General features: G+C 31.5%; 1 long non-coding RNA gene across 1 annotated transcript; it reads right to left on the reverse strand.

The window, feature by feature from the left end:
• Positions 1–390: 390 nt before the first annotated feature.
• Positions 391–8,729, reverse strand: LOC111032624. Its single transcript, XR_002604324.1, has 4 exons — positions 8,379–8,729; positions 1,727–1,817; positions 1,286–1,364; positions 391–1,149 (listed from the first exon to the last, which is right to left on the reverse strand). It is a non-coding gene; the product is annotated as an uncharacterized LOC111032624 (long non-coding RNA).
• Between the last annotated feature and the right edge of the window lie 3,750 nt (positions 8,730–12,479).

The following is a 12,479-nucleotide window of genomic DNA, read 5'->3' on the forward strand; positions in this document are numbered from 1 at the left end:
CCGAACCGGAAACACCAGACACCGCCGCGACTTGGCTTATCGGCGGAGGCGGCCACGTGACGACGCCCATTACCGCCGAGCACGGTCCGGTGAACTTTGCGTAGAACATAATAATTTAATAATATTATATTATATTGTATAACTATTAACTATACCAACCATATTATTTTCTATACTTGTCTATAATATTATTCAATAACAGTATGGGCAACATTGCTATTACGACTCTAGCTGTTACTACTTAGGTCCTACACATTTTATTATTTTTTATATGTACTAGGTAATTGGTACACTGGGTTTATCGCAAATATTTGATCACAAGATAGTTTATCGAAAGATAGTTCATCGCAATAAATAATCAGCGATATGCATCACAAATTATAACAGTATAGTACTGTAGTACCTAGCTATTTCAATATTAATAGGTACAAAATGTATAATTAATGAAAAAATAAAAAAATGACGGGGCCTGGTGAGGCTTGATGGTTGGTCTCAGTCACTATCGTGTTCTGAGGTCAAACATCGGCCGGTGTCTCTAGTTCACCGATGGGTGACCATCCGAGTCTGTAGTGACAAATTTTCACCACATATACACATGTTCCTCGGCATGTTCCTCAACCAACCATACAACTTCTACAACAATGCTAATCGCCATAGTTACCGATGCTTAAGATCAATAATAAAAATTTTAAAAAATGATAACACAAATGTATTAAGCATAAAAAAATTGATTGTATTAAAAATAACAATAACTAATAGAAACAATTAGCAACATTTACCAACTTATTATAATACATTACACATTATCTACATTTTAAATATGAAACTTGAGCTTGCAATGCCAATAAAACATATCTTAATCCAGTGTTAGCGAATTTCTGCCCAATCCCTAAATCAAGCAATTATTCACTATAGCTGCTTCCTGTGGATTTATGAAAGAAATTGTGACTTGTGGCCACATAATAATTAGCACTTCATATCAGCCTATTAGCTCGATACTTTGCAGGAGACACTGTGGAAACGTTGGCTGATTTGTCTCCCCATAATGTGATTTTTTTATTAAGCTTATACAATTATGCTTTGCCAATGATACGGTTTGTCGTCATGCTTATTTTAAATTATTAGTTTGGCTAAAGAAAATTAAATAATCTGAAAATATAACATGTATATTTATAGAATAACCTTATTTTTAACGTTATCGTGCGATAAAAGTTTCTAGATAAAACGAGCATTTTATTTAAATGTAATAACTATATGATCGATAGTTATTCGGGCCACAACTCACCTACATAGGTAAAAGGTTATTGGGCCAGAATTCAGCGGTCTTCGACGACGTAAACAACACAGTGAACCGTAACTCAGCCCTTTAATCATCTCATCACATAAAAAAATAGATTTTATATATACCTACTATGGTAAGTGATCATTTATCGATCAATACGAACAACCAAATATAGCGACTAACTCAGATAAGATATTATATTATGATCGGCGATTAACGTTCAATAATATTGTTGGATACGCGTTATAGGTCTTAGCGATCAATTATTGTTGTTAGGTAAAATTATTGCGATTGATATTTGATTGTCATGCGATGAATTGTTTACGATTAATTGACGTATATCCATTGCACGTACTACTTTGTTAGTATTTGGGGCAGTTGATAAATTTCGTTCGTAAAACGTTGAAAACTAAATGTAATTTACACTACAATACGCCAACTTACCGAATGTTGCCCCAACTTGTTTTGCACCTGATACTTGGTAGAAGTGTTATGAACAGGATTACACGCATCGACAGTCTATAGTGAATTTCACCTAAAAACAGTTAAATATTATTTACAACGTTTTAGATTACGTTCTTTTGAGGAGGATGCGAGCATATGTTAACTCCATCTTACAAACATCCACCCTCAGCAGATCCAAATTTGTGTTGTTAGCTTTAATATTAGAATAAATTAACCTATTGTCAAACTTATATTTAAGAGAACATTATCTAGGGAACGTCGTATAACTGTGTTGATGTTTTAATTTTAAAACAATGCATAAGCATTTTAAAATAGTAATATTCTATTAGTTATAACTCATTTTAACATTAAAAGTCAATAAAATTCTACGAGGTGCCCTATGGATAATATTTATTCCTTTAAATTTAATAAAAAAAACAGAGGTTCTGCTGAACTCAAATTTGCTATATGTTGGACGTTTGATGGATACAACACATGCTGGTCGAAAACATCTTAAGTTTGTATATTTTTCAAAAAGTAGTTGGGTTATGTTATGCGAATTGCGTACAAATGTATTTTCATCAGTGGGCATACTATATATTAGTATACTAATGTACAATTTCAATATTTGTTCAATGTGTTATATGCAAAACCATTAACTCTTATTAAGTTGGGTTTGATATCTTTAGTTTGAAAATTCACAATTTATTGCAAAGTATAGGTAAGTACCTACTATATGGGACTGTTGAGCATAATTAAAAGAAATAACACGAATAGTTTAGTATATTCGAGAAACAAACATTATTTTGTTTAATTATTTCAACATATCCGTCATAATAATTTAATGTGTACCTATATAATTGTGTATTGGTACGTATAAGTAAATATTTATCATTCACAACAGAAGTAGCTACATCCGTTGTGTAATAAAATTACATTTTCCAAGGGCATATTTTGTGCTTTTAGAGGTCTTTTAACACATTGAAATGATATCTAAAAAATATATTATTTGAAGGTTTAATTATTTGAAATTGAAACCTTTGCTCTAATACCCAAGTAAGCCATGCAATAAAAACAAATGATTAAAATATATGAAACAAATAAAAAAAAATATATAATATTTTTCACATTCGTTTTTATTAAATTGAGTTAACTTTGCCATTCGACAGAAGAGACGTCTAAAGGTAATGAAACATATTGTACGTCATATGAATCAACAAAACCATAGCAATCTGAGATAAGATAAATGAAGTAAAAATGTTAAAAATTAAGTAAGTACCTATCCAATAAAAAACCAATTTTACTAGATAATCAACCTTGTTTATAACTATACCTGTTAATGTTGTTAGTTTTTAATTTTAATCGTATAAATTTAAAAAAGAGATAAAAGTGTTTTTGTAACTTTTCATTTAAAATAAGAACTTGAATTTATTTCTTTACAAGTTCAACATATTAGTACCTGATTTATTTTAATCTACAGGTAATATTATTATTATATATTATGTTAGAAGCGTTCCATTGTATAAGTAATGTAATCGTGACTTGATATAAAAAGTAAGAAGCACTAAAATTAAGTCTAGGTTTATCTAAATTAAATATAAAACATAAGCATAATAAGTCTTGAAAACGGTTTTGTTCTTGGAAATTGAAATAACATAAAGAATATAATGAGTTGTATTTGCTTTACAACTAAATAGTTTATACTAAATCTGAATAATGCAGTGTTATATTATTTCGCAATTAACACAAAGGAATTAAAGGCGATGTTTTTTTTATATTTATATTTTTATAGTTTATTTTAGGCATATGAAGCTAATTATTAATATTTGGTGATTTGGTAATTAAAGAATTATGTATTGGAATTTAAGACCAAAAATTAAAAAGTTTACTCTACGTACATACATACTTTAATTATGCATCATCAAAAAATGTAAATGTTTCATATTATTTTATATTCAGTTAATTTACAGATGTTTTGAATAGTTTTTTTAATACCGTCCATTGGTCTTGCGGGCAAGGGTTATTTTAGTTAATAAAATAAATTATTATTATTAGTTATACATATGTTTTTATTAATAATAACATTTCGAGCTTTATGTTAAAAACGTTTTTTTTTCATAAAATTCTATTTGGCTCAATGTTTATCGGTATGAAAAGTATTTCATATTTTAATTGTATGTAGTTGTAATTGACATGCGTTAAATAGTTAAATAACTGAATACCTATGTGCTTATGAATGTACATTCAACAGTGTAGAAGGTAGTGAAGATACGTACTGTCATTAACAATTATGGTTAGCATACTTATTAGTTATTTGTACTAGCATTGTAAAATGAGTTACAGCTACAACTCCTCCCTAGCATAAAATTAATAAATTATCTTACAAACGGTATAATATAAATTCCAATAATATATTTTGTTATGAATTATGATTGCTAACCGTACACAGAAATAAGTTAACTTTGAGATACCACAAAAACTATTGTAAGTTGTGACTAACAACATCTTGATAAGAACATACCAAAGCACTTACAACAGTGTTTATAGTTAATGTATATTGATAAGTTACGCACCTATAGGTTTTCGACGTGCTGTAATGACGTTATCTTTTAGACAAAGATGAAACTTTTTATATATATACGAATATCTACACATCTACATTTTTGAGTAGGTTTAGACCAGTAGTTCTCAACCTTTTTTGATTCATGTCACCTTTAGGCACTAGAATCAAACATCGCGTCACCCTAACTGTGTAATGTAAAAAAAAAAAAACCTAACATCAAAATAATAAATAATCTTAGCTGTATATATTAAAATTATTCTTTTATTAAAAAAAAAATACAGTACAGAAAAAAATTAAAGTTAAAAAAAAAATAATGATTTATATAAATTTAATGTGAAATTTGACCCTGGTGTTTTTTACAAAGTTGGGGAATCCTAAGTTTGATGGTGGAAAGAGCGAGTCTCATATCGTCTTCTATAGTTGTTTTTGTGAGTCTGTTGCGTTTTTTTGTTTTTATATTTGTTAGTGCACTAAAGCCATGCTCACATAACCAAGACGTAGAAAACTGAAGGAGCACATTAATAGCATTTTTCGATAATCGAGGGTATTCATTGTTAAGAGCCACCCAAAAGCTGTCTAGCGTATATAAAGATACGAACTTTGAGGTATGTTATGTACATGACAGTGGTGGTATAGGTGAATAATATATGTATTATAAGAAATAATATGATTGTTTTCGAAATTTTATTATTATTATTATAATTTTACTATTATCGAAAAATTTATTTTTTAAATTTTTTCTTTTCTTGTTAAAATTCTGCGTCACCCCTAAGCTAGGTCCACGTCACCCTAAGGTGACATGTCACCCCGGTTGAGTACTACTGGTTTAGACTCAATAATATTAATTATTTTTAATTTAAACAGAGAAACATATCATGACTAATGTGGCTAAAAATGCGGTTATTTCACAAGTTCATACATCTTTTTGATTTTCAGAATTTATAGAACCATCAATTCTCGAATAATAGGCATGTGCGAATATATTGAAGTGCATATATATATTATATTATTTGAAAATCTCAACAGAATCTGGGCGCGATTTTTTAAATTGACTTTTTGTATAACTTGGATATATTTTAAATATAAAAATCCACTGTGTAATATTTGTACTAACTTATAGGAGGTGAACGGTGAGCACAATTCTTTGGTGAACCATTCAACTTATAAACTATACATAGTTTTGTACAGTTTAAATGTATATGCCAACGTACAACACTTTTCACGATTACAAATGGCATTTTTAGGGGTAGGAGAGGAGCTTAATGTGTGTTGTTTGAATATCACAGTGAAAACAGAAAATCGTAGGAAACGATTAGAAAAAGAAAAATAAAATCATAAGACGCGATGCATATAACAGAGCACGTATAATATTACACCCGCCGTAAAAATAAAATAGCTTTAATAGTAATAAAAAAAAAATCGACACAATGAAATGTTGAAAACACAAAACCGGCGCCTTGTGAAAAAAAGAATAGAAAAAAAACAGTGAATGGTTATTGTGGAACTGGCTCGTGGGGAGGGATGGTGTAGGAGAGAAGCATACCAAACGCACCCGAGAGTACATAATATTATATAGGTATATAGAGTCGGTACTCGGTACGGGTTTTTGTTCACGCTGCTTTGAGGAGCCACGTCGGAGAGCCCGCCAAAAAAAAAAAAAAAATCAAATTCCGGGGCCAAGCCGGTTTTCTTGAAATAATACGAAGACTGCGGTGTCGCGCGGTGGTAATATCATCACATTTCATCGTCCGCCGCCGGGACGTTGTGTGGAGAACGCGGTATACAAATACGACGAGAAGCGGTAACCTCCACCCGGGTTGCGGGTATAGAGCGCGGGAGAACGCGACACGCGCGCGCAGGTGAATGAGCCGCCGTGGGAATCGCCGGCACATTTTTCTCGTCTCCTCCGCTGCATATTATCATTATCTCGTAATATCATTTATATTATATTATACGTCCTTTCCTCGCCACCACCACCACCACCACCACCACCACTACAATAATTAATACTACGCTACGCTACTACATAGATACAATAATAATATTATAATATTATAATACAGAATACTTATGTGTAGTAGGTGTATAGTATGCACGTGAGTTGTCGGCGGGCGGCCGTTTTACTCTTTCACTCACTCTACCTCTCACATGCCTACACACGCTCTCATACCGTCGTCTTGTTATTATTTACGAACGCGTTATAGTAACACTACTACTATCACGGCCATCGCCACCAGCGTCTTCACCACGCCGGGGAGGCCAATGCGCGACCGCGTGCACCACTCGTTTTCCCGCCAAGACGGATGGTAATAATAACCATAGCCATACGATTATAATATTATAGAGTACTTATACTACGAAGCGGAAATCACACACTACTTGGTTCGGAGTACACTGCACCGCCGCCATTCCACGACCCCAAAATCGACAAAATATGACAATGGTATAAAACCGTCCAATTTACGTGGTTTTCCGATGTATGTGCTCACTATACTCGAGCACGGACTTTTTTTATTATACCGCGCTCGCGTTCTTCCGTTATAAATTAATCCACTATTGTTAATAATACATAGTATGCCTACACAATAAAAAAAATAGAAAACTGTGGTCGATTTTTTCCCAACATCCAAAACACTTATTTTTCTTGGTACTTGGTTGACAAAACTAAATGAAAAGAAATGACTAGCCGTTTTGTGATAAGAGTCATGATATTATATAACACACAAGGTAACAACTAACAATATACATTCTTCAGAATAATTCTACAAAATCGGAGAACAACCAGCCTTGCTCTACTATTAATCATAACTCATAATAGGGTACGATAAATTCTATCTATCGTTAAGAGAAACTCTCTAGGTCAACTATTTACGCGTTGGCTATAACCGTCATCATAATACATATTATTGCCAAACCGAATAAATGTTTGTAAACGATTTTCTCCTATTCTTCGAAACATCATTAAACAATGCTAAACCAAAAAAAAAGGTAAGGCACGACTTCCTCCTATTCTTGTAAACACGTTTACCGTTTAAATCATCACATTGACATAGTAGTTCGCAGTAGTGAAGTTTAACCGCATAGGTAATACAAATAAAGCAATACCTGCCATTAAATTTAAAACCGTCAATAAACATAACGGCGTGACCATTATGATTCAAACAAATCCAAATTGTAAATTAATAATTACAATGGTAAAATATAATAAAATATAACGTATTTTACAAACAAATTCTTAGAATATTTTCAAAGCCGATTCTACAAAATACTTTATAGTCATGCATTTCGAATAATGTAGGGGACATTATTCTAGGGAATCACCTTGATGTATTCGTGCGATTTGTTGGCATGAATTTTCATTACAAGACTCCATAATTTATAATAATATATGTCATGAAGTTATTATAAATACTTGTAGAGATGAATTCCATAGCCTCGTTGAAGAACTATTAGATGGTATTATTATTATTGCACGTCGAATTGGAGTTATTTAATTAAAAAATGTATGAGAATTTATATTTTATGCGCGAGCCTGTCTTCTCCCAAAATTGATAAGATTCTCTAAATATTTTCATACAGAATGATACTTTTTAAGGCGTAAACTAATTTTTTCTAAAAGGTTTTAAGTTTTTAGAAATATATTTTTTAGATAATTTAAAGAAATTGTAAAACATAATTGAAAACATTTTTTTTGTAGTTGTCATTTTAATATTTTCACATTTTTTATTTCATATTCCGAAGGTGCATATATTTGAAACTTAATGAAAATATAAAAATATAATTTCTAACGACTATAGTTAATAAGTTATACGAGTTTTAAGGTTAGATACGTCAAATAGATGAATAGTATACAAATATTTTCTAATTTTGGTATTTTCCGGGGTACCCTATACCAACCTGCTCACCTAAAGTGTTTATACTTTAAACTTATAATTACCTTTAAACATTATATAAGTATAAAAAGTGCAAACCATTTTTTATTTTCTAACCAACTTTATAATATATAAATTATACATTATACACATGTATCATGTTCACAGCTTCCTGGCTGTTTAATAACTTATAAGTAATAATTTGATAAATAATAACCATCTCGGCGGGATTAGTTTCTGAAAATTCACTAACGGAGTCGACACGAAATACGCGTAACATTTAATTCTAAAACACAAAAATACAATACAATTATTTGACATTTGAACAACAAAAAGGTGTACTAAACCAACTAATTTGTAAATAGAAACAAAAATAAACAATTGTATAATATTATTCAAAGTGTATTAAATAATAAGTATATTACCTTCTTATATAGTACGTAGCATGTACCAATGTACCGTACCTACATTAATCGAAGAGCGTTTTACATATTATGCAGACTTGTAGTAAATTCATTAGGGTATAGGTATAATTAAATAATTTAAGCACAATATGCTTATATCTACACAGCATACATTGCGGTTCCGAGTACAATATAATTTTAATAAATACAATTAAATAATATTATGAGGAAAATAATTAAATTATTATTGTGCAACTGTAACAAACCTGGTTTATAAGTAAAAATATATATAATTTCATTAGGAATTGGTATTACAATTTAATTATGAGTTAAATGAAATACCATGTAACTATATATCGTGAACTGTATGTAAGTTCCTTCATTATTTAATATATAAGCATATTATGTTACACAAACATGTATAATGCATTTGGAAAATATATTATTTAGTCCCATGACAATTGAAATTTGAAAATCGACCAAGTGTATGAGTGCAAAACATATAAACAATGAGCCAACACTATAATTTCTCTTTAGTTTGTATGGCAAATGTCCGATAAATACTATTTATATGTTTATTAAAATTAAATTACGTTTTCAGATTTATACAAAATCTTCAAATAATCGTCTACATCAAAACCCAGTGCTAGTTTATTGGTATGCTACCAAAAAGTCCGTAGTGAAAAAGTCCAGGACATATAATTAGGTAAAAGGAAAAATATGATGTGATGCACAATCAAACTTTCAATTAGTATTAATATAAATTGTAACTAAATGATTTACCTGAAAAAATTAATAAATAATCTTGTAGGGTCCCAATATCGGTTAAATATATTATTTTAAATATTATTGTACCTGAATTTTTTTTTACATAGGTATATTATTTTATTGACGATAGTTAATTGAACTGATAAATCGTATTATTATAGATACGCAATATAATTGTTGAATTTTTTATTTTTAAGATTGTAATACATAATATATTATATATATCGGATTTGTTTAGTTAAGATAGTTAACTAGATAGTTAATACTTAATTAAACTGAGAAATATGATACCTTAGTATAATCATTGAATTTTATTTTTTTTAATTTATTATTTTAAATATTGTTACATATACATACAAGGTATTTTTACCTAGGAATTTTTTACCCCGGGCTTATCTACTACGGATTTTTTAGGCTCGGACTTTTTTATCCGAACTTTTGTACCACGATTCTAGTTTATTACATTGCATCCCTTTAGTTGTAAATTATAACTATTTGCATTTAATAAATTGAGATTCATAATATCGGTATACTTTAATGATAGTTTAGTTTATAAATTGCTAATATTGATCGTGATATGAAAGGATTAAGATTTACAAAATCAAAAGAAAATATTAAAATAATGAATCTATATAATACATTAAAAAAACACTAACCAAAATATTATGCGTTGTAAATTATTATGAACGATATATGCGTTTTCTGTTATTGCAAAAAGTAATAGGTAACGTACAAGGTTTGGATACATTTAATGTGCTAACTAAAATCTGAACAATTTCAATACATGAGCTGAACAAAGCCGGTGGCGGCGGATCAAATACAAATGAAAGGGCGGGAAGAATAGAACACTTGGCCTTGGTGCACCTTGCTCCCGCGAGTATTTCGCAGAAAATGACGTTCGCGACAATAATAGCCACTGATTTTCAAGAAGCAATATATTATGTTATGTTTTTGGCCGTGAATTCTAAGCCCGACAAAGGACATTTTTCAACACGAAACAATAGACCGAAAAAGGTACGTTGACCGCTATCGAAAACCGATTCATATCGCTTTATTGGTCATCGGTGAATCACTGGAACTTAAATAACTAAACAATATTCACACAATTATACCAACACATAAATACCTCTATATACATGGTCGGATGGTCTTAGTCACTAAATCTACAATATACAATAAGTCGATAACTATGATTCAGCAGCAATCAACCAATTACGAGTTGTCATCGTGCGTAGCCACGAACTAGCTAGTGAAGTCATTGTACGTTAGAAGTAGAGGGAGAATGTAAACGATCAAATTAATGAAAGTATTTGAACAAATTAAAAACACACGCTTATAATGACTAGTCTTAAGTCAAATACACAACCATGATCTACTGGATTGCAGCAGTAGCATAGGCGCAACTATAACTCTAAAATGTGGGGTGCTACAATTGTGAATGCTTCACAGAACAGTGGGGGGCTTTGCTCTCCACCTCCCCTATTACCAAAATTACATGATCTTGCAAGTTACTAATTGACAATAATCCACACTTGAATTCTGCATACACATTTTAATACACCTCATACTAATGATAAAAACAATATATATATATATATGTATAATATACTCTTTTTATATTAATATATTAGATTTGACCAATACAACATGTGGGGATTTACCAGTAATAAACAGTCCACCATATTATAGTTTAATCTATTTATTGCTTTTTGAAATGACCTATTGTCAGCTCGTAAGCAATCCATTTTTCCTTTATACATAAATGCTAATCTCCCATCAATTATAGGAATATGTGAAAAGCTATTGAAAAACTGCTATGCTTTCAGCAGTACAATGTTAAACAATAATAGGGAATAAGGTTTTTATTGATGGCTGCAATTACTACTTCCTTCCAAATTTGAGCATTTGCTCTTCTTCCCAGATATTTTAGCACAGCGTCTCGAGGATTAATATGTGCAAATTGAAGTCCCTGACAACTCGCGAATAAAACGAAAAAAGGTAGATAAATACTAAATATAGGAATAGAATCTAATTACGCACCCATAAAAATGAGGATACACACTGCAGTCTAATAATTTTATAAACATAATGTCCCAAGTTGATATCTCCAAGCAAGCACATACAATTTCACTTTCGTAAGAATCGTATCTAAATATTATGTATAATTTGATCTATAGCTGTTCCAATCTACATTTCCACTTTACACTAGGTACATTGTTTTCATACATTTCGGTATTGCCACTTCAAATTGCAGTGACTTCTAAATCCTCGTATTTTTGCCATGGAGATTATTCGCAACGAACCTGCGTCATGACATTCAATGACTTATAAATTATAATGTATTGACACCGTCATAAAAGAATTTACAATGGAACTTTGATGACGCACGTGTGCTGTGCGACATCGTATAATAATAATAATAATAATAATAATAATAATAATAATAATAATAATAATAATAATAATAATAACAATAATGATATCGTGTATCGACGAGCGTGCCGTAGGAAGTTATAGGTGTATCTATATTAAATCTGTACTGCGCGGGCACACGTGTGGCAGAGAAACGTTTCGAAACATCGCGGCAGTTGGTCACCCGGTTGATTAGCTTTCGATCCATTCATTGAACTCTTTCGGCGCCGCGACTTCGGAAGACAACGGACGAAAACATCAACAAAGGCAGCCGCGACGATGACAATACGCAGTGAAAACGTCAACATTATAATATGCGAACGGATCGCGATGACAACGACCCGTTACACGTCGTTATACCCGGAATACGTGCCGGGGCAACGGTCGCGGTTATCTCCGCCTCTGTGTATACGCTCTGTGTCCGCCACCGCCGTCATCTACGCAGCCGAATCAAAACAGTGTGTTTACTATATAATAATGTTATTATTGTTGTTGTTGCATTTTTGTAGTATTGTAGGTATGTATATACGTACTACTATCATCGGTCGGTTCATCGACATCGACGGTGGCATGCACGACACGGCCATTTCGTCGGAATCTGCCGCGCAATAGATGCGCACCTGTACCAGTCTTCGTATCGCGCTGCACGGTGCACATGATACCCATCGTGCCGGAGAAATTCCAGAGTGGGTAAATACAGTTTGTGCGCGCGTCGGGCGGGGGAGGGATAAGAG

The sequence above is a fragment of the Myzus persicae genome, unplaced genomic scaffold, assembly GCF_001856785.1.
Source record: "Myzus persicae strain clone G006 unplaced genomic scaffold, MPER_G0061.0, whole genome shotgun sequence".
Taxonomy (NCBI): domain Eukaryota; kingdom Metazoa; phylum Arthropoda; class Insecta; order Hemiptera; family Aphididae; genus Myzus; species Myzus persicae.